Source organism: Lampris incognitus, chromosome 9, assembly GCF_029633865.1.
Source record: "Lampris incognitus isolate fLamInc1 chromosome 9, fLamInc1.hap2, whole genome shotgun sequence".
In the NCBI taxonomy this organism is placed as follows: domain Eukaryota; kingdom Metazoa; phylum Chordata; class Actinopteri; order Lampriformes; family Lampridae; genus Lampris; species Lampris incognitus.
Genome location: NC_079219.1, coordinates 29540950 through 29562211, shown reverse-complemented (window position 1 = coordinate 29562211; position 21262 = coordinate 29540950). Strand labels below are relative to the sequence as shown.

The following is a 21262-nucleotide window of genomic DNA, read 5'->3' as shown; positions in this document are numbered from 1 at the left end:
GGCTGTTCCCCTGTCACTCAACCCCTCCTTGAGAAAAATTGGGAAATAAAAGATTGACACCCCCCCCCCAAAAAAAACAGAAAATGGTGGAGGCCAAAATACAATAGCGTGATCCTCCCACGCGCTACGTCCCCCTGGTGAAACTCCTCAATGTCAGGTGAAAAGAAGTGGCTGGTGACTCCACATGTATCGGAGGAGGCATGTGTTAGTCTGCAACCCTCCTAGCATCGGAAGAGGGGGTGGAGCAGCAACCGGGACAGCACAGAAGAGTGGGGTAATTGGCCAGTTAATAAATGGGGAGAAAAAGGGGGGGGAATATCCAAAAAAAAAAATCCCTTCTCTTTTCTATTACGTTAGTGCTTCCTGCTTTTTTTCCCCTCCTTCCCCTTTTGCCTTCCCACCTGGAGATGGTAGGTCACCACGAGCGTGGGTTTTGGCTGTGTGTATATCTAGATTTATGAGCACTTGTGTGTGTGTGTGCATGTGTGAAGTGTGTTTTGAACAAATGTTTCCATGTGGATAGAGGCGTTCGTTTTCAGATAGTCTGGATTGAGTGTTGAGAAGACTGACGATTGGAGACTTTGATGAAATTTGTTCAAAACTGTGTTGTGTTGTTCAGAGTATTGGTGATTATTTCTTTCATCGACATCTGTTCTATGAGACTTGTAACTATTATGTACAGCTTATTGCTTTTTTTCTGGATTTCCAGTTCAAGAGAATGGTTTTCTTGGCCATAGTTAAAGCGACTAATATAAATCTGATGGATGCATTGGGTAGTAAGAAATCAGTATGTAAGATATCTGTCCAAGGAGGCAGAAAGGAGAAAGTGAAATGTTATGGTTAAGTGGGGATATTTTATGATTTGTTGCCAAAAATGTTGAATCGGTGGTCAGTGCCATTTGGCACAGACAGGGGATTGAGTGAGCATTGGGAACATGTGTCTGAGTTCAGCAGGCCCAGAATAAAGCTCTGTGTTCAGATATTTTGTATCGGGGGTAACTGAAAAGTGTTTTTTCCTCATTTTTATTCATGGTTGAATTGAAAGGGACTGATAATGTGTGTGTGTGTGTGTGTGTGTGTGTGTGTGTGTGTGTGTGTGTGTGTGTGTGTGTGTGTGTTTATATATATATAAACTATAAAACTTCATTAAAAGAAACACTCAATGGTAGGAAAAGTGCTCAACAAATAAGGAGCAAAATAATCCAGTGATCCAAGTAAATTCTTTATGAAGCAGTACAAGTCTGTTTCATGCCATAAGCAATCATCACCTGTCAATAAAGCTACATTCATACATGGAAAAGAATCGTCCATAGGGTTAGTGGTTGTGTCAGGAAGGGCATCTGACGTAAAATTTTGCCAGATCATTATGCGGATTGACAAGACCGCCATCGGTGTTGTGCCCTCACAGGGTACCGATGGAAACTGTCGATTCCGCTGTGGCGACCCCTGGGAAACAGGGAACAAGCCGAAAGAAGAAGAAGAATACATGGAAAAGAACATACATATACATACATACATAGAAGGTAACTCCGAATTCAAATCCAAGAAGGCAATGGCAGCAGGTCACTCGATGGTGTTTGCGGCAGAAGAGCCCAATAGCATCATGAGCCCTATCAGACCAATGGCACAAACATCAGATGGCCTGCAGAGGAACTGTTGATCAATGGATGGCATGACTTGACAAGTAAGCTGTTACGGCGGGGCAACCTCTTTATCAACTGAGCCCGTTGCACTATGGTGTACCGCTTAGGAATGGGTTCTGAGGTCGAGAGAGACTGTTCAGCCGGGGCTCGGCACGACTGTGTTAACTACTGTGCAAGGCGTAATGTGAGGAGAGCTCGATGGGAAAAGCACCTGCAAGGAGAGCTTGTTTACAAAGTCCTATGGTGACAGAATGAACATGACGGTAGCAGGCTTAAGGAGCTGGAAGCTACTAGCGGGACCTCTGCATATAGGCAACTCACATGTGATGGTTGCAACTTTGTTGAATCCTGGGCAACAACAGGGTCGAGACAGCTGTGTGAGTGTCCAGGCAGCCCTTTTCAGGGAAAGCACTGCCCACTCCGTAAGGGGAAGCCCCTATAAAAGGTCAGGTAAAAAAAAGCTTGCTCAGAAACTACCTGGCTGGTTCACCGTGGCCAGTGGGTCTTCACTTCAGCGGTCAAAAATGCAAGAAAGTGAAACTGACTGTTGCTACATGGAACGTTCGGACCATGTTGGACAACCACACCAGACCTGAGAGAAGAACTGCATTGATTGTTAAGGAGCTAAAGAGATACCGCATTGACATTGCTGCTCTCCAAGAAACAAGGATTGAACGCCAAGGACAAATACAAGAGAGTAATACACCTTCTTCTGATTTGTAATGGCCTACGGAAGGAGAGACGCTGGAGTGGCCTTTGCCATTACCAACAGAATTGCATCCAGATTGCCCACTCTATGATTAGGAATCTCTGAGAGGATTATGAGTCTCAGAGTCCCCGTGGGGGGAGAACATTTCTTATCACTCATCAGTGTATATGCTTCAACCATGGTGTAGCCAGACGAAGACAATTAATCTTTCTACTAGAAATTGGTTGAAGTAGCAGACAGTGTACTAAGCGCAAACAAGCTTCTCATTTTAGGAGACTTCAATGCAAGGATAGGCAAGGACCACTTAACCTATGAGGGTGTCATCAGAAAGTTTGGCAAGGGCAATAATAATACCAATGGCAACCTTATGTTGAATTTCTGTGCTGAGCGCAACCTGTGTATCACAAACACCTTCTTCTCTCAGCCCAAAAAGAACTACTTCACCTGGATGCATCCAAGATCAAAGCATTTCCATTTGTTAGACTATGTTGTGACTCGCAGGACAATCTTGACAGACGTACTCTCAACAAAGGTGATGCGTGAAGCAGAATGTTCAACTGATCACTACCTGGTCTGAACACAGTTGTGAATGAAACTAAAGATGTAGTCATGAAAAACACCCTGTGAATCACCAAAGGAAGTGGATACCAACAAGCTAGCAAGCACAGAACATCAAATGAGACTAGCTGCAGCAATCACATCTGCTCTTCAAGATGAAGAAAGGGTTGCAACAGGCACAAGTAATGTTGAAGAATGCTGGACACAAATGAAAGAGACCAGCTATAATTCAGCAAAAGAGGTGCTTTGTCATCCAAAAAAGAAAATTGCCTGACTGGTTCCAGGATCAAGATGAAGCAATCCAAGAACTGCTACAGGAAAAAACAAATGCTTCACAATTCCCACCTGAAGGAGAACTCTTGAGAGGAGTCAATCGGTCCTCAAACCAATTAAAGCCAAACTTCAGAAGGCGATTAGGGTGATGAAGGACAACTGGTGGAGCAAGAAAGTAGAAGAGCTGCAGGCCTTAGCAGATCAAAATGATATGCATGGACTCTTCTCCATGCTGAGAGCTATCTATGGCTCAAGAAGCAATACGATAGCACCAGCAAAAACGGCAGATGGAAGAAAGTTGTGTACTGACCTGAAAGATCACAGAAAGAGGGAAAGAGCACTTCTGCACCCTTTTGAATCAAGAAGGATCAGCAGAACCAAATGCATGCCAGTGGCTTACATGAAGGCTGATAAGAGAAGTCCTCTGTGAGCCAATCCCAATGGCTTAAGTAGAGAAAGCCCTTAAAGACACCAGAAGTGGGAAAGGCACCAGGACAAGTCATCCTGAAGCATGGCAGCTCAATACTTAAGTCAGAGCTACTAAAGCTCTATAATGCCTACTGGCAGAACCTATGCCTACCTCAAGACTTCAAAGATGCTTTGATTGTGACCATCTACAAGAAGAAGAGTGAATGAAGCAATTGTGGAAACCACCGTGGGATCTCACTTCTGTCGAGTCCTGGAAGGTCCTGGCTAAGATCATACTGAACTGGAATCCTTTCAGAAGTGTTGCCTGAAAGCCAATGTGGTTTAAGATCTGGTAGCACCATCACAGACATGATCCTCACCCTGAGACAACTCCAAGAGAAAGCGACCGAACAACATAAGCCACATTACATTGTTTTTGTGGACTTTTCAAAAGCATTTGACACTGTTGATAGAGAGACACTGTGGAAAGCACTAGATACTTATGACTGCCCCCAGAAACTGATCAGCATCATGAGACTTTTCCACGGTGATATGACAGGGAAAGTATCAACTGGAGGAGACATCAGCGATGCTTTCAACATCAAGCATAGAATGAAGAAGGGATGTATGCTTGCACCGACCCTATTCACATTATATCTCGCTGCAGTCCTAGAAACAATGTCCGACAACTTGAGAGGTGGCTTGTACATAAGGACCCAAACAGATGGAAACCTCTACAATATTGTGAGACTCAAGGCGTCTACCAAAACAAGATAACTCTGTGTTTGAGAGCTTCTCTATGCAGATGACTCAGCTCTGGCTGCCAATGATCCTGGAGAAATGCAAGAAATAGAAAGATCAACATCTCCATAATAGAGCTTCTGTACCAGCCTCCCCCTCAGAAAAGCCCCAAAGAAGGTCAGCCCAGTATTTTGGTTAATGGCGCAACTCTGAAGACCACTGAGTGCTTTACCTATCTGGGCAGTGCGGTGACAGATACAAACTCCTCTGACTTAGAAGTGGACAGAAGAATCCAAGCGGCCACAAAAGCCTTTGGTGCCCTCCACAAATGACTTTGGTCCCACCATGACATCAGGCTGACAACAAAGATCAAGGTCTACAACACACCTGTTCTCCCATCTCTACTATACTATACTCCACTGAATGGATGATCCTGTATCACAAGCACACCAAGAAACTCACCAGCATACAGCTCCGTCACCTGCGAAAGCTGCTGCAAATCAGATGGGAAGACAAGGTGCCCGACGTGGAAGTATTGAGATATGCTGGTACTGTCAGTGTTGAAGCCCTAAAAACAGCCTCCCAGCTCAGATGGGCTGGCCAGGTGAGAAGAATGCCAGACAACCACCTACCAAAAAAGGTTTTCTACCAGAAGCAGTGTCAGGGAAAAAGGAAGCAGGGAGGGCAGAAGCTACACTTCAAAGGTGTGCTCAAGCACCACATGAACATCTGCGGCATAGATGACTTCAGCTGGGGGACAGTGGCCGTGGACAGACAGAGATGGTGCTCCACAGTAAGGCAATCGAGAACAGCTGTTGAACAAAAGAGACAAGAAGCCTATGATAAGGCCCACCATGCAAGACATAACAGACCAACTCAAACAACATTTGTCTATGACAAATGTGGATGATATTGTCACTCTAATGCGAGCCTGATGGCCCACAGGCATGCTTGCCAAGCGTAAACTGCATCACAGTCATCATCGTTTCGATGGACTGCTGAAGGATATATATATATATATATACACACACACACACACACATATATATATATACACACACATATACATATACACACACACACACACACATATATATATATATACACTACCGTTCAAAAGTTTGGGATCACCCAAACAATTTTGTGTTTTCCATGAAAAGTCACACTTATTCACCACCATATGTTGTGAAATGAATAGAAAATAGAGTCAAGACATTGACAAGGTTAGAAATAATGATTTGTATTTGAAATAAGATTTTTTTTACATCAAACTTTGCTTTCGTCAAAGAATCCTCCATTTGCAGCAATTACAGCATTGCAGACCTTTGGCATTCTAGCTGTTAATTTGTTGAGGTAATCTGGAGAAATTGCACCCCACGCTTCCAGAAGCAGCTCCCACAAGTTGGATTGGTTGGATGGGCACTTCTTGCGTACCATACGGTCAAGCTGCTCCCACAACAGCTCAATGGGGTTCAGATCTGGTGACTGCGCTGGCCACTCCATTACCGATAGAATACCAGCTGCCTGCTTCTGCTCTAAATAGTTCTTGCACAATTTGGAGGTGTGTTTAGGGTCATTGTCCTGTTGTAGGATGAAATTGGCTCCAATCAAGCGCTGTCCACTGGGTATGGCATGGCGTTGCAAAATGGAGTGATAGCCTTCCTTATTCAGAATCCCTTTTACCCTGTACAAATCTCCCACCTTACCAGCACCAAAGCAACCCCAGACCATCACATTACCTCCACCATGCTTAACAGATGGCGTCAGGCATTCTTCCAGCATCTTTTCATTTGTTCTGCGTCTCACAAACGTTCTTCTTTGTGATCCAAACACCTCAAACTTGGATTCATCCGTCCACAACACTTTTTTCCAGTCTTCCTCTGTCCAATGTCTGTGTTCTTTTGCCCATCTTAATCTTTTTCTTTTATTGGTCAGTCTCAGATATGGCTTTTTCTTTGCCACTCTGCCCTGAAGCCCAGAATCCCGCAGCCGCCTCTTCACTGTAGATGTTGACACTGGTGTTTTGCGGGTACTATTTAATGAAGATGCCAGTTGGGGACCTGTGAGGCGTCTGTTTCTCAAACTAGAGACTCTAATGTACTTATCTTCTTGCTCAGTTGTGCAACGCGGCCTCCCACTTCTTTTTCTACTCTGGTTAGAGCCTGTTTGTGCTGTCCTCTGAAGGGAGTAGTACACACCGGTGTAGGAAATCTTCAATTTCTTAGCAATTTCTCGCATGGAATAGCCTTCATTTCTAAGAACAAGAATAGACTGTCGAGTTTCAGATGAAAGTTCTCTTTTTCTGGCCATTTTGAGCGTTTAATTGACCCCACAAATGTGATGCTCCAGAAACTCAATCTGCTCAAAGGAAGGTCAGTTTTGTAGCTTCTGTAACGAGCTAAACTGTTTTCAGATGTGTGAACATGATTGCACAAGGGTTTTCTAATCATCAATTAGCCTTCTGAGCCAATGAGCAAACACATTGTACCATTAGAACACTGGAGTGATAGTTGCTTGAAATGGGCCTCTATACACCTATGTAGATATTGCACCAAAAACCAGACATTTGCAGCTAGAATAGTCATTTACCACATTAGCAATGTATAGAGTGTATTTCTTTAAAGTTAAGACTAGTTTAAAGTTATCTTCATTGAAAAGTACAGTGCTTTTCCTTCAAAAATATGGACATTTCAATGTGATCCCAAACTTTTGAACGGTAGTGTATATATATATATATATATATATATATATATATATATATATATATATATATATATAGTATATATACTTATGAGTGCACTGAGCACGAAACAGGCTTGTTCTGCCATTTAACAACTTTGAGCTATAATATACACTACCGTTCAAAAGTTTGGGATCACCCAAACAATTTTGTGTTTTCCATGAAAAGTCACACTTATTCACCACCATATGTTGTGAAATGAATAGAAAATAGAGTCAAGACATTGACAAGGTTAGAAATAATGATTTGTATTTGAAATAAGATTTTTTTTACATCAAACTTTGCTTTCGTCAAAGAATCCTCCATTTGCAGCAATTACAGCATTGCAGACCTTTGGCATTCTAGCTGTTAATTTGTTAAGGTAATCTGGAGAAATTGCACCTCACGCTTCCAGAAGCAGCTCCCACAAGTTGGATTGGTTGGATGGGCACTTCTTTGAGCAGATTGAGTTTCTGGAGCATCACATTTGTGGGGTCAATTAAACGCTCAAAATGGCCAGAAAAAGAGAACTTTCATCTGAAACTCGACAGTCTATTCTTGTTCTTAGAAATGAAGGCTATTCCATGCGAGAAATTGCTAAGAAATTGAAGATTTCCTACACCGGTGTGTACTACTCCCTTCAGAGGACAGCACAAACAGGCTCTAACAGGTACTATTTAATGAAGATGCCAGTTGGGGACCTGTGAGGCGTCTGTTTCTCAAACTAGAGACTCTAATGTACTTATCTTCTTGCTCAGTCATGCAACGCGGCCTCCCACTTCTTTTTCTACTCTGGTTAGAGCCTGTTTGTGCTGTCCTCTGAAGGGAGTAGTACACACCGGTGTAGGAAATCTTCGATTTCTTAGCAATTTCTCGCATGGAATAGCCTTCATTTCTGAGAACAAGAATAGACTGTCGAGTTTCAGATGAAAGTTCTCTTTTTCTGGCCATTTTGAGCGTTTAATTGACCCCACAAATGTGATGCTCCAGAAACTCAATCTGCTCAAAGAAGTGCCCATCCAATCAATCCAACTTGTGGGAGCTGCTTCTGGAAGCGTGGGGTGCAATTTCTCCAGATTACCTCAACAAATTAACAGCTAGAATGCCAAAGGTCTGCAATGCTGTAATTGCTGCAAATGGAGGATTCTTTGACGAAAGCAAAGTTTGATGTAAAAAAAATCTTATTTCAAATACAAATCATTATTTCTAACCTTGTCAATGTCTTGACTCTATTTTCTATTCATTTCACAACATATGGTGGTGAATAAGTGTGACTTTTCATGGAAAACACAAAATTGTTTGGGTGATCCCAAACTTTTGAACGGTAGTGTATATATATATATATATATATAGAGAGAGAGAGAGAGCATTTAATCGCACTGGCAGCAGCTGATGAGTGTGCGATGCACGAAACAGGCTTGTACTGAAATGCATTAAAGTTTTTTTCCTACATCTATCTTTATATATATACGTGTGTGTGTTCAATCTTGACCGACCAGTGGAGGCACTAGTGCAGCGACCAGGACACATACCTACATCCGGCTTCCCACCCACAGACACGGCCAATTGTATATGTAGGGATGCCCGACCAAGGCGGAGGTAACATGGGGATTCTAATTACCTTGTTGGTAGGCAACTAAATAGACCTCCATGCTACCCAGACACCCACTTAAGCAAAGATTTTAAATATAAATAATGGAAATAGATATATTGAGTCTAATGATGGAACAATTTTTCTTAGGTTGGGTCAGGATCATTGTAATCAGGTGATTGAGTTATGGTAAAACAATAATTTTGATGGAAGAAATACAGCCAATTATGGAGAGGGGAAGAGTCATCCTGTGCTGTAGGTCATATTTAATAGTTTTAACTAGGATGAAAGTCAGATGGGATGGATGAAAGAGAGGACAGATTAGTGAGCTGCTGAATTTAAAATATTTTCAGAGGGGATTAGCATCGTGGATTTGGACAAGTTTATTGAGTAATTAGATAATTCAGTGTATATGTTTATGATCTGGGTTTCCTGTTGTGAGTGTGACGGTACCACGAGTAGAGTAGAATATCATCTCCATAGAGGTTGACCTTGTGTTATTATTATTAGACCAAACAACACAAGGGCTCAATAAAGAGGGTGAATAGAGAGGAGGGGAGAGGACACATTTTTCTGGTCCATTTCTGATTGTTCTTCGTAAAAGTAAATTATTCAGGAATGATTTAATGTCTGTTGAGTTTGGCTCATAGTCTGAGGTGTGTCATTTCTTACAAAAAATGTTTGAAAAGCACAATTTATGTTCTGTGGAGAGAGCAAAGTCTTTTCTACAGAGTTCTTTATGGTCAGGATTATGAATTTTTCTTTATTTTATTCAAGTTGGTTTGCTAGATGCTCACCGAATTTTCTGTTGTGTCCAAAACTGTCATATCTGAGTTGCTTTATAATAAATTCTGTTTTTGCTGATCTCATTTAACTGTTGTTGGCAGTTTTTAATTATTTTTGGATTTCATCTGTTGGGCTCTTTTAATAACTATCACTTACTTCTTTGATCTTTTGTTCCAATGTATCTTTGAGTTCTTTATCTTTTGAGGTTGGAATGTCTGGAAGAAGGGGGGATAGTCATCGAGTGAACCAGAGATGTTGCCAATAGTGACTGTTTATGGAGTCATTGATGATAGCACACTGTCCATCAGGTTCTGCAGCTGTTTTGTGTTGAATCAGTGGTATTTTTTCAATTAAAATAGAAACCTCTTTCTGTAAAAGTACAGCTTGCTGAAAACTTTTGATTAAATTGCTGATCTGAATTTGATAAATGGGTTTCTTGCAACCTGAAGTTTCTGTAAATGTTTTGAGACTTTTTTTTTTTTTTTTTTGCCTAAGAACCAATTCCTCTGCTGTGCTAAATCACACATTTTACAGAAGACGTTGTTGAAGGTCAAAGTTAGCTGCAGGGATATGTGCACGCATGTGTTTGTTCTGTGTGTGTGTGTGTGTGTGTGTGTGTGTGTGTGTGTGTGTGTGTGTGTGTGTGCGCATGTGTGCGTGCACGCGCATGCTCGCAAGGGTGAAAAAAGACAATAAATGATGATTTGCATATGGGTGTATGTGTGTTTGAACATCTATGTTTGATCATGTATGTATGTGTGATGAAGATGGGAAAGTTGAAGTTTAATTCTGTGATAAATAAAACCCCAAAAATGTTAAAAATGTGCCAAAAATAATCTGTTTTTAGGCAACTTTGCCAAGATAGGCTACTTAAATGGTAGAGTCTTTATTGCTAAATCTTATACAGAGGATGGTGGTACACTGATAGGAAAGACACTAACACAGACAGCAGAAACAGACAAAGTAGATGGTCACACAAAGACAAAATACAGAACACAGAACATTCAATACACTTCAAGATAGAAATAAAACATAAAAAACAGACAGACAAAGGTAAGTAAATGAACAACAAAGTTATATTATGTCATCACAGCATTGCTGTATTTAGTCTTTTGTAAGGTTGATGGCAGATTGTCAGTCATGACAACCACAAAGAGATTGTTTCTATCTCTTCAGAGCAGACTGTTGATGTAGAGTTTATCCACTGTGATTGCAGCACGTTTTCTCTTCCCGAAAAATGATTTTCTTATGGCAAATAGCCTTCTGTTTTGCTCATTAATTTTGCAGGGGGAACTTGTTATATTGTCCAAAATCTGCCCCCTTCAAATCTCGCTCGGCCCTGAACTAGTTCCTTATTTTCAGTTTCTAGAGTTTTATCCATGGTGTTCTTGTGTTTTGGATTTTATTTTAGTCTACTCATTTGATGTATGCTTTCATGATCAGTTTATGTTATGGCTTGGATTTTATCTAGTCATTTATCTTGGATTAATGTATTATGTGCTTTATCAGTGAGTGGTTCTATGTGGTCTGTGATCTGTGTTTAAGTGAGCTCACTAAGACAAATTCCAATCAGTTCTGATGATATGGCAATAAAGCATTAAATCTTGACTATATATATATATATATATATATATATATATATATATATATATATATACTTGACAGCTGATGATTGCTTATAGCATGAAACAGGCTTGGACTATCTCATAAAGAATTTATCTAACTCACTGGATTATTTTGCCCATTTGTTGAGCACTTTCCCTACCGTTGAGTGTTTTTTTAAACCAAGGTGTGTGTGTGTGTGTGTATATAAATGTATATATATGTACACACACACATATAAAAAATCAACACAGATCCAGGAAAAAAAAGTTTTAATACATTGCAGTATTTTTTCTGTATCTGTGTTGAAATTCCACCCCTCATTAGTTGAGCATTTAAAACACCATTGACGGTTTCGGAAAAAACGCTATATATACACTACCGTTCAAAAGTTTGGGATCGCCCAAACAATTTCGTGTTTTCCATGAAAAGTCACACTTATTCACCACCATATGTTGTGAAATGAATAGAAAATAGAGTCAAGACATTGACAAGGTTAGAAATAATGATTTGTATTTGAAATAAGATTTTTTTTACATCAAACTTTGCTTTCGTCAAAGAATCCTCCATTTGCAGCAATTACAGCATTGCAGACCTTTGGCATTCTAGCTGTTAATTTGTTGAGGTAATCTGGAGAAATTGCACCCCACGCTTCCAGACGCAGCTCCCACAAGTTGGATTGGTTGGATGGGCACTTCTTTGAGCAGATTGAGTTTCTGGAGCATCACATTTGTGGGGTCAATTAAACGCTCAAAATGGCCAGAAAAAGAGAACTTTCATCTGAAACTCGACAGTCTATTCTTGTTCTTAGAAATGAAGGCTATTCCATGCGAGAAATTGCTAAGAAATTGAAGATTTCCTACACCGGTGTGTACTACTCCCTTCAGAGGACAGCACAAACAGGCTCTAACAGGTACTATTTAATGAAGATGCCAGTTGGGGACCTGTGAGGCGTCTGTTTCTCAAACTAGAGACTCTAATGTACTTATCTTCTTGCTCAGTTGTGCAACGCGGCCTCCCACTTCTTTTTCTACTCTGGTTAGAGCCTGTTTGTGCTGTCCTCTGAAGGGAGTAGTACACACCGGTGTAGGAAATCTTCAATTTCTTAGCAATTTCTCGCATGGAATAGCCTTCATTTCTAAGAACAAGAATAGACTGTCGAGTTTCAGATGAAAGTTCTCTTTTTCTGGCCATTTTGAGCGTTTAATTGACCCCACAAATGTGATGCTCCAGAAACTCAATCTGCTCAAAGAAGTGCCCATCCAACCAACCCAACTTGTGGGAGCTGCTTCTGGAAGCGTGGGGTGCAATTTCTCCAGATTACCTCAACAAATTAACAGCTAGAATGCCAAAGGTCTGCAATGCTGCAATTGCTGCAAATGGAGGATTCTTTGACGAAAGCAAAGTTTGATGTAAAAAAAATCTTATTTCAAATACAAATCATTATTTCTAACCTTGTCAATGTCTTGACTCTATTTTCTATTCATTTCACAACATATGGTGGTGAATAAGTGTGACTTTTCATGGAAAACACAAAATTGTTTGGGTGATCCCAAACTTTTGAATGGTAGTGTATAACCGGTTGCATATATATATATATATATATATATATATATATATATATATGCAGCCGGTTATTTTTTAGCCCGTTGCGGGATCCGATACGGGGTGCACTGCACCGCAAGGCGACAGCACTAACCACTCGGCTAAAGGGTCAGACCAGTTAGATAGGGGCTAACGTGTCTTATTAGTAGTGTGTGTGTGTGTGTGTGTGTGTGTGTGTGTGTGTGTGTGTGTGTGTGTGTGTGTGTGTGTGTGTGTGTGTGTTCCTTGTTTTTTTTTCTCCCCAATTGCGTCTGGCCATTTACCCTACTCTTCCGAGCCGTCTCGATCTCTGCTCCACCCCCTCTGCCGATCCATGGAGGGCTGCAGACTATTACATTCATCCATCCATTATCCGAACCGCTTACCCTGCTCTCAGGGTCGTGGGGATGCTCGGAGTCTCCTCCAATAGATGTGGAGTTCCCAGCCGCTTCTTTTCACCTGATAGTAAGGGATTTTGCCAGGGGGGCATAGCATGCGGGAGGATAACGCTATTCCCCCAACCCCCCAGAGGAGGCGCTACTGCAGCGACCGGGACACAAACCCACATCAGGCTTCCCACACGCAGACACAGACAATTTTGTCTGTAGAGACACACGACCAAGATGGAGTTAACACGGGATTTGTACCGGCGATCCCGTGTTGTTAGGCAATGGATAGACCGCCATACGTAACAGTTGATTTTTTTAACATTGTTTTTAGAGTGCATTGAGTTAGAATTGTTATGAGGTTATCCTCTGCAGTTCCCCGCCATGTTGAATCACACCTGTGTCTTGTGGTAAACCCCACCACTGCATCTCACCCTCCCAGTTAATCCCGAAACAGAGTTCACATGGTGTTTTAATGATCTGGAACCGCACAGTAATACAAATGCAATACAATGAATCATAGTCTGCAAAGACCAACACGGAGTCTGAATATCGATGTCATCACAACGGCACCTTAAGGACTCCCACAGAATGATGTTTACTCCTTGTGGATGCTGTCCTGGGAAGAAGTGCATCCACGGCTGGATCAGACTCTTAAACGTGTCAACAATCTTCACCGTTGAAGATCACACAAATCACGATTAATAACTGTAATGACGGGCACAGAACAATAGAAAAAGTGCAGAACAGGTTTGGTTTTGCCATTGCGCAGATGATTCAAACCATACCCCATATTCTCCTTGTTCTCCTTATGCTGCAAATACTCCTTAGTACCTCATCTGTAATAATCTGATAAAAAAAAAGGCTGTTGAGGAGAAATGTCAAGTGAGAGAGAGACGTTGGTGCATGTTTGACTCTGCCGCACACATTTTTGTTCTCTCAGTCTTGGAGGGCTTTTGCCGTGTTCAACCTTCCCACAGTAGACCGCTGTTGTCGGCTTTGCCAGAAAGAAAGCTGTCCCGCCTATCTCACGTCCTGAGGCATGATCCTCATCTCATACATGTTGGAATTTTTTCTTTCCCAAGTGTTCATTTGATTGACCAGTTTTCAGTAGTTGAACATCACCCTTGAGAAGAAACAGCCTATATCTTTAGGTTTTAGCACCCTATCAATTCCTTTGATTCCTTGGAGAAAAAAAAATTGTTTGCTTTCTCCCATCCAGTATGTGTGAGCGTGGAACCCTCTACACGCCGCTATAGCCGTAATGCTCCTAATACGCCGGCACACCCGCTCTCTAGTGACAAACAAAGTAATGGGCGTCTGGGTGGCATGGCGGTCTACCAACACGGGGATCGCCGGTTCGAATCCCCGTGTTACCTCCAGCTTGGTCAGGCGTCCCTGCAGACACAATTGGCCGTGTCTGCGGGAGGGGGAGCCGGATGTGGGTATGTGTCCTGGCCACTGCACTAGCGCCTCCTCTGGTTGGTCGGGGCGCCTGTTCGGGGGGGGGGTGGTAGCGGGATCCTCCCACGCGCTACCTCTCCCTGGCGAAACCCCTCACTGTCAGGTGAAAAGAAGCAGCTGGCGCCTCCACATGTATCAGAGGAGGCATGTGGTAGTCTGCAGAAGGGGATGGCTCGGAAGAGTGGGATAATTGGCCGGGTACTATTGGGGAGAAAATGGGGGGGCAAAAAAAAACAAAGTAGCGTACAACTTTACTCAACAAAATATTGCTTACTCATGGTTCGCTCCAATTTGTTGCTATGGTTAATTTGCTGAACGGTGAAAGTCATGGAAGGACAGGGATGCTGTTTCTGTTGGCATGCTTGTAACTCAAACACCCCCGGTCACTGCAGGATCTCAGTTGTCAGTACAGCCACCGCAGCGGCAGCCTTCACCTCTGCCTCTCCGTTGGACTTCTTCAGCGCTGTATTTTTGTTCATTCAAATATGGCTGGATGCTATATTCTTCCAAAACATCATCAAAATTAAGAGTCATCCGGAAGGTCTTCAGTGGAGACCTGCTGAGATAATTTTGCTATCCGAACAATTTCAGGTACAACAGCCATAAACATGGCTGCTATGCTTTTCCAGGAGACACGGAAACCACTCCCCACTGACCGAGTATCAAAATCCAGTCTTGACCCTCCAATTCTCAGCAGCAGTTCTTCCGCCACACAGTGACATCAGCAATACGTCATCGGAAGGTGGTAGTAAGTGAGGTTTCTCCAGTTGGTATAGGGTTTCCATGTCTGTCCGACAGACGAAACCCTATGACTAATAAATAAATGCATGTAAGGATGAAGTTCGGTGTAAGTTCCTTTAATCTCTAAATTACCCTACCCCTAAGCGTAGCTTTTGTTTCAAACGTGCCTATTTGTATATTTAGGAGTCATGGTTTACACATTTTTTGTAGGAGCAGTAAACTAAAGGTGAACAACATTATTTAAATGCAAACGCTTTCCTACGTATTCAGTGTAGATGAAAATGATAGCCTCTCTGAGAAATATGGATATTCCCAGAGAAGGGAGAAATGATAATATCTCCGAATTACATCGCATAATCCCTCTCATTTCTGTGCTGTACCTCCCATCTGTGGCCTCATGATGACAAAGAAATGAAAATCTAATGCGCTCAGTCAGACCAGACAAATATTCCAGGCATAAATGAAAAGAATACATTTTATTATCACGCACACACGCATGCACACACACACACACATACACTCAAACTGGCGTATTAATGTGAGGTGAGGATTACTGGTATGTGGTAAAGTAGAAAACAGTGAAACTGCAAACCATATTCCAACAAAAAGACACGACGAGAGCCGCTCACAAATATCGTATCATTCTCCTTGTGCCACACACCCACCCACCCCCACCCCCCCCCCACACACGGCCCCCGTTCCCATCTAATCTCTTGCAGCTCCAAGAGTTCCTGGCCCTTGGCCATTAGAATGGGCTGACCGGGTATGCAGGCAGGAGTGGGGTTTGTGTGTGTTGGGGGGGGGGGCAGCAGTGAGGGAGATGAGAAGGAGAAAGGTTTGGAAGGACAGGGAGAGAGAGAGAGAGAGAGAGAGAGAGAGAGAGAGAGAGAGAGAGAGAGAGAGAGAGAGAGAGAGAGAGAGAGAGAGAGAGAGAGAGACAGAGAGAGACAGAGAGAGACAGAGAGAGACAGAGAGATGAGCTACGGGCAAGAGAGGGGGAGTAGGAAGCAGAGAGAGGAAGACAGCGTACAGGGAGGGCGGTTGTCTTTGGGAAATGGAAATCCTTTACAATCTAAAGTGGTTTCCTCTCCCTTCCTTCCTCCATCCTGCGCTCTGCGACCTCCCCCTCCCACAGCTCTCACGGTGCTAACAAGAAGCCTGTCAATGTCAGCGAGGTTGTCACTGAACTCAGGACTTTGTGTTGTTTAAGGGGACGGTTCGAGTTTTCTTATTGCAGTTTGTCAAAATGCTAACGAATTAGACCAGTCCCCCAGGTATTGATGTGTTTGCGTAAGCTAGCTGTGAACGACAAATGTAACTGTGGCGCAAAGGGGCGAGGCCTGCACACCGAGATGCTCCCAAAACTAATGTAATCGGCGGCAATGTTTCAATCAGTCAGGTCTTCCTCAGGCATATGTATTGGTGGACACATGCAGATGGCAAACCCGACCCGTAACCCCAGCAGACTTCGGAGGAGACTATTTCATCTCTTCCTCTCACTCTCTCCGTGAACTCTTCCTGAAAAGAGGCTGTCTGCTAAATCATCGGTTTCAAAGGTTTCCCTCGCTTTTCTGTCAGCCCCGGGTTATTTTTACTACTACCTCCCTTCCCTTTCTCCAGCCCCCCCCCCATTCTTGCCTGCCTCTCCGAGAGAACTCTGTGCCATTTCGTACTCTCTTAGTCACGCCATGCACTTATCTTGTCCCCGCTGAATGCCTGTGCAATCAAACCCAACACTTATTCAGTTGTAAGGCATACTAATGGTTGGCTGATAATGAAACTCCTTCATTGTGAGTTAAGAACTGGCTGAGATTCATGAAGTCCACATCACAAGCACTGAACATGCTGACGAAGGCCAAGGACTGTAAAATCCCCCATGATGCTGCGGCCGCTGCATTTTTTTTTTTGCATTAAATAATATGGGCATCAATTTATTACTGTGGATATGGATTTGCATGTTGATACAGCCTCTTCAGTATTTATTATTCATGGAAGGTCGTTCTAAATATATACCCAGAATACAATGCTACTTCTAGTGCCAAGATTGCCCCTGCTATTGGCGTTGATTGTATTTGAGGGGGCACTGATGAGGCATAAATCGGTTTACTGACATCTTCATTGTCAGACAGCTTCATATTCACAGATATGATCATTAGCCATCATTTTCCAGGACTGGAGCCACTGCTGCCTTTATTCCACCTGGTTATTCGGTAACACACACACACACACACACACACACACACACACACACACACACACACACACACACACACACACACACACACACACACACACACACACACACACACACACACACACTGACGGTTGTCAGCCATCTCTGTAGCCTTTCTTCTTTCTATTTACAGATCGACATCATCGACTGATGATCAAGTTGCACTTAAGTCAGATAGATTCGACTTGCAACTTGTCCTAAAATGACTTCAGACTCTACTTGGACTCATCAGTAATGACTCAATAAGGGTCTTTGACTAAAAGAGACTGTTAAATACAACTGTGAAAATTCCCGATGGAAAAACTCTCGCCCCCATCGCTGTACACAGCTCACTGTGTGGCAAAATAATCACACCACCATCGCTTGCCCTCTGCAGCAGGGCTTACAACACACTTCCATTCATTGTTGCATTTTTTTGGGGGGGGGGGGATTTTCCCCCATTTTTCTCCCCAATTGTACTTAGCCAATGACCCCACTCTTCCGAGCCATCCCGGTCGCTGCTCCACCCCCTCTGCTGATCTGGGGAGGGCTGCAGACTACCACGTCTCCTCCGATACAGGTGGAGTCTTGCGTGGGGGGGGCAGGCTATTCCCCCGAGTCCCCCACCCCCGAACAGGCACACCAACCGACCAGAGGAGGTGCTAGTGCGGCGACCAGGACACATACCCACATCCGGCTTCCCACCCCGCAGACACAGCCAATTGTGTCTGTAGGGATGCCCGACCAAGCCGGAGTTAACACGGGGATTCAAACCGACGATCTCCATGCAACAAACTTAATTTGACAGCTCAAAACTGATCCGCACAGGTCAGTTATTTAGCCCAACGTTCCTAGCCACCATTGTTTACCATTACAACCTGCTGGCACTTTGCTAACATAATGTAAGCATTTCAGTGTGATGGCAATGTCAAGTCATCACTGGCCAGATGCAATGCCTGTTACTAGTCCCACACAATGACACACATCATCAGCCGGCATACATGGCACAGTTTTATTCATGTGTTAATTTTCTGTTTGCTCCCTCTTGACGTGACCCTCCGTATTTGAGGACTTGTAAACATCTTCGGATTGAATATCTGTTTCTAGCCAGCCAAGTGAATGCTGAGTTATTGATGCAACCACTGATATTGTGGAATCGCCAAATGGGAGTCATCTGTCAATGTCAATTGTGATAACTGGAGGTAAACTAAACATATTTTCTCGAGTAAAAATGGTTTCAACATCATTTGAATATTATTTTCTATTTTTGAGAATGAATGGATCCACCAGTGACTCACTTATACATTCTGCGACGGGAATTTGAAGTTAGACTGGCACAGGCTTTTTTTTCTTTTCTTTCCTCAGCGTAAAATGAACCTATGGGTTTTTCTGCCTTTGTTTTGGCTGCACTGTTATGACGTCACGTTTTGTTTTGAGCAAATCTGGAAGCCTTTTTTTAATGTTCATTATATTCATGTCATGTCAGGTATCCCCCCCCCTTTTTTTCTACCCAGTTATACTTGGCCAATGACCTCACTCTTCCGAGCCATCCCGGTGGCTGCTCCATCCCCCTCTGCCGATCCGGAGAGGGCTGCAGACTACCACATGCCTCCTCCGATACACGTGGAGTCGCCAGCCTCTTCTTTTCACCTGACAGTGAGGAGTTTCGCCAGGGGGACGTAGCGCGTGGGATGATCACGCTATTCCCCTGCAGTTCCCCCTCTTCCCCCAAACAGGCGCCCCGACCGACCAGAGGAGGCGCTAGTGCAGCGACCAGGACACATACCTGTAGTGTACGTCACCTCCAGGAAGTAAAGAGTTGACAGGCTAAGAAGTCGTGTGGTTTTTGTCTCGGAAGTTACGTACATTATGTGGAGTAGGCAGTCTATTCATTGTATATTGAAGTAGGGAATAAAGCAGCACGTTAGCAGCTTGAGCTGTGTAATGTTTTTAGTGTTACTTGAAATAAAAACCCTACAATACCCACATCCGGCTTCCCACCCGCAGACACGGCCAATTGTGTCTGTGGGGACGCCCGACCAAGCCGGAGGTAACACGGGGATTAGAACCGGCGCTCCCCGAACGCCCTGTCGTGCCAGACGTCATGTCAGGTAGTGGGAGTGTTTTAAAATGTCTGCAGCTCTGCAGCAAACTAATGATCCCTGAACCAATATGGCGGTCAGCGCGGGGTGCTCTCACAATTCACTACTCACGCGGCGTCCGGGTAGCGTAACGGTCTATTCCGCTGCCTGTCAGTTCGAATCTCCGTGTTACCTCCTATTTGGAGGTACCTCCTATTTGGAGGTAACACGTGTCTGCGGGTGGGAAGTCGGATGTGGGTATTTCTCCTGGTCGCTGCACTAGCGCCCCCTCTGGTCGGTCGGGGTGCCCCCCGGATCGGCAGAGAGGGGGTGGAGCAACGACCGGGACGGCTCAAAAAGAGCGGGGTAATTGGCCAGATACAATTTGGGAAGAAAAAGGGAAAATTGGGGAAAAAATCCCAAAAACCAAAAACAAACAATTCACTACTCACAGTCGCATTTGATTTTAGTGAAGTGAGGTAGGGTGTTAAATCGGTCGAGGCCCGGGTTAACAATGACCACCACTGGTGCTGTGCCCTTACAGAGTACTGATGGAATCTATAAAATCCCATGTGGCGACCCCTGAGAAACGGGGAACAAGCCGAAAGAAGAAGAGAGGGTGTTAAAGCGATGAAATTAATGCTGAGTGTCTCGAACCCCACAATGAGACTTCATCTCTCGTCGGCCATGAAAGTGTGTTGTTTTTCACACTTCTTCTCTCTCTCTGCTGATATTTTGATTTGATGACCTTTTTTTTTGGCGGATGGCTGAAAAGTTGCCATAATCACGTCAGCCTACCTCTGAGGACGGTTGCGACACATGAACAGCAATCATGGCGGGCGCGTGTTCTTCCGTGCCTCGCATTGATTAGCGCTTTTGTTCAGGCCACTCAGACAATCAAGCACGCCCTCGTCAAAGCAGCGCGAGCGAGTCTCATTCATTGCGAGGGCTCTCTGATACCCGCCGGCAGCGATGAATGATACTCTCCGAACCGAAAGGAGCAAAGACCGCAACACCGACATCTTGCTCTCAAGAGCTGCTCATGCCGGAATACAATTATTATTAGGGAGCAATCCTGAAATCCTCAACTATCAAAGTGAACAAAATGGGGGGGGGGGGGGACAGCACTGCTAAACGAGACTAGAGGCCAACACAGGGATGATCGATCTATACTGTAGCGAATTCGGGGGAGGCAGTCTGGGAGACCGTCGCCACAGCCGGGACGCGAACCCGTATCTATCACTCCGCAAGCGACAACGTTAACCAGTCGACTAAAGGGTCCAACCCGTTAGTCAATGACCAACGTATCTACTTATCCATGCACGTTACACTACCCCCCTCCTTCGGGAATCAGCTCCTTCACACTTCTGGGCGCATACGCTTCCGATGGCCTCACGGTCTCACCATCCCACTTACTGACACCAATGTAGCGAATTCGGGGGACAACCTCAGGAACTGCCGCGGCCTAGACGCGAACCCGTATCGCCCGCACCGCAGGAGACATCGCTAACCGCTCGACTAAAGGGTCCGACCTGTTTGTCAAGGACCAACGTGTCTACTTATCCATGCACGTTACAATACTATTGAACTAAGTTAAAAAACAAAAAACAAACAAACAAAAAACAGATTTTGTGAGAAAATACATCCTCTGGTTTTGATGTGCACGTATAGATAATTCATTTTCTGTGACTGGTTAAAATGCTAACTAGGAAGCAATATGTATGTTTCCATCGAAGTTTTTATGCAAAATGTGAAGCTGCGCAT

The 21262-nt window shown here is 43.8% G+C and overlaps 1 protein-coding gene across 1 annotated transcript in view; it reads right to left on the bottom strand.

Annotated features, from left to right (window-relative positions):
• Positions 1-21262, bottom strand: part of rbms3 (RNA binding motif, single stranded interacting protein) — a 190410-nt gene that overhangs the window by 103300 nt on the left and 65848 nt on the right.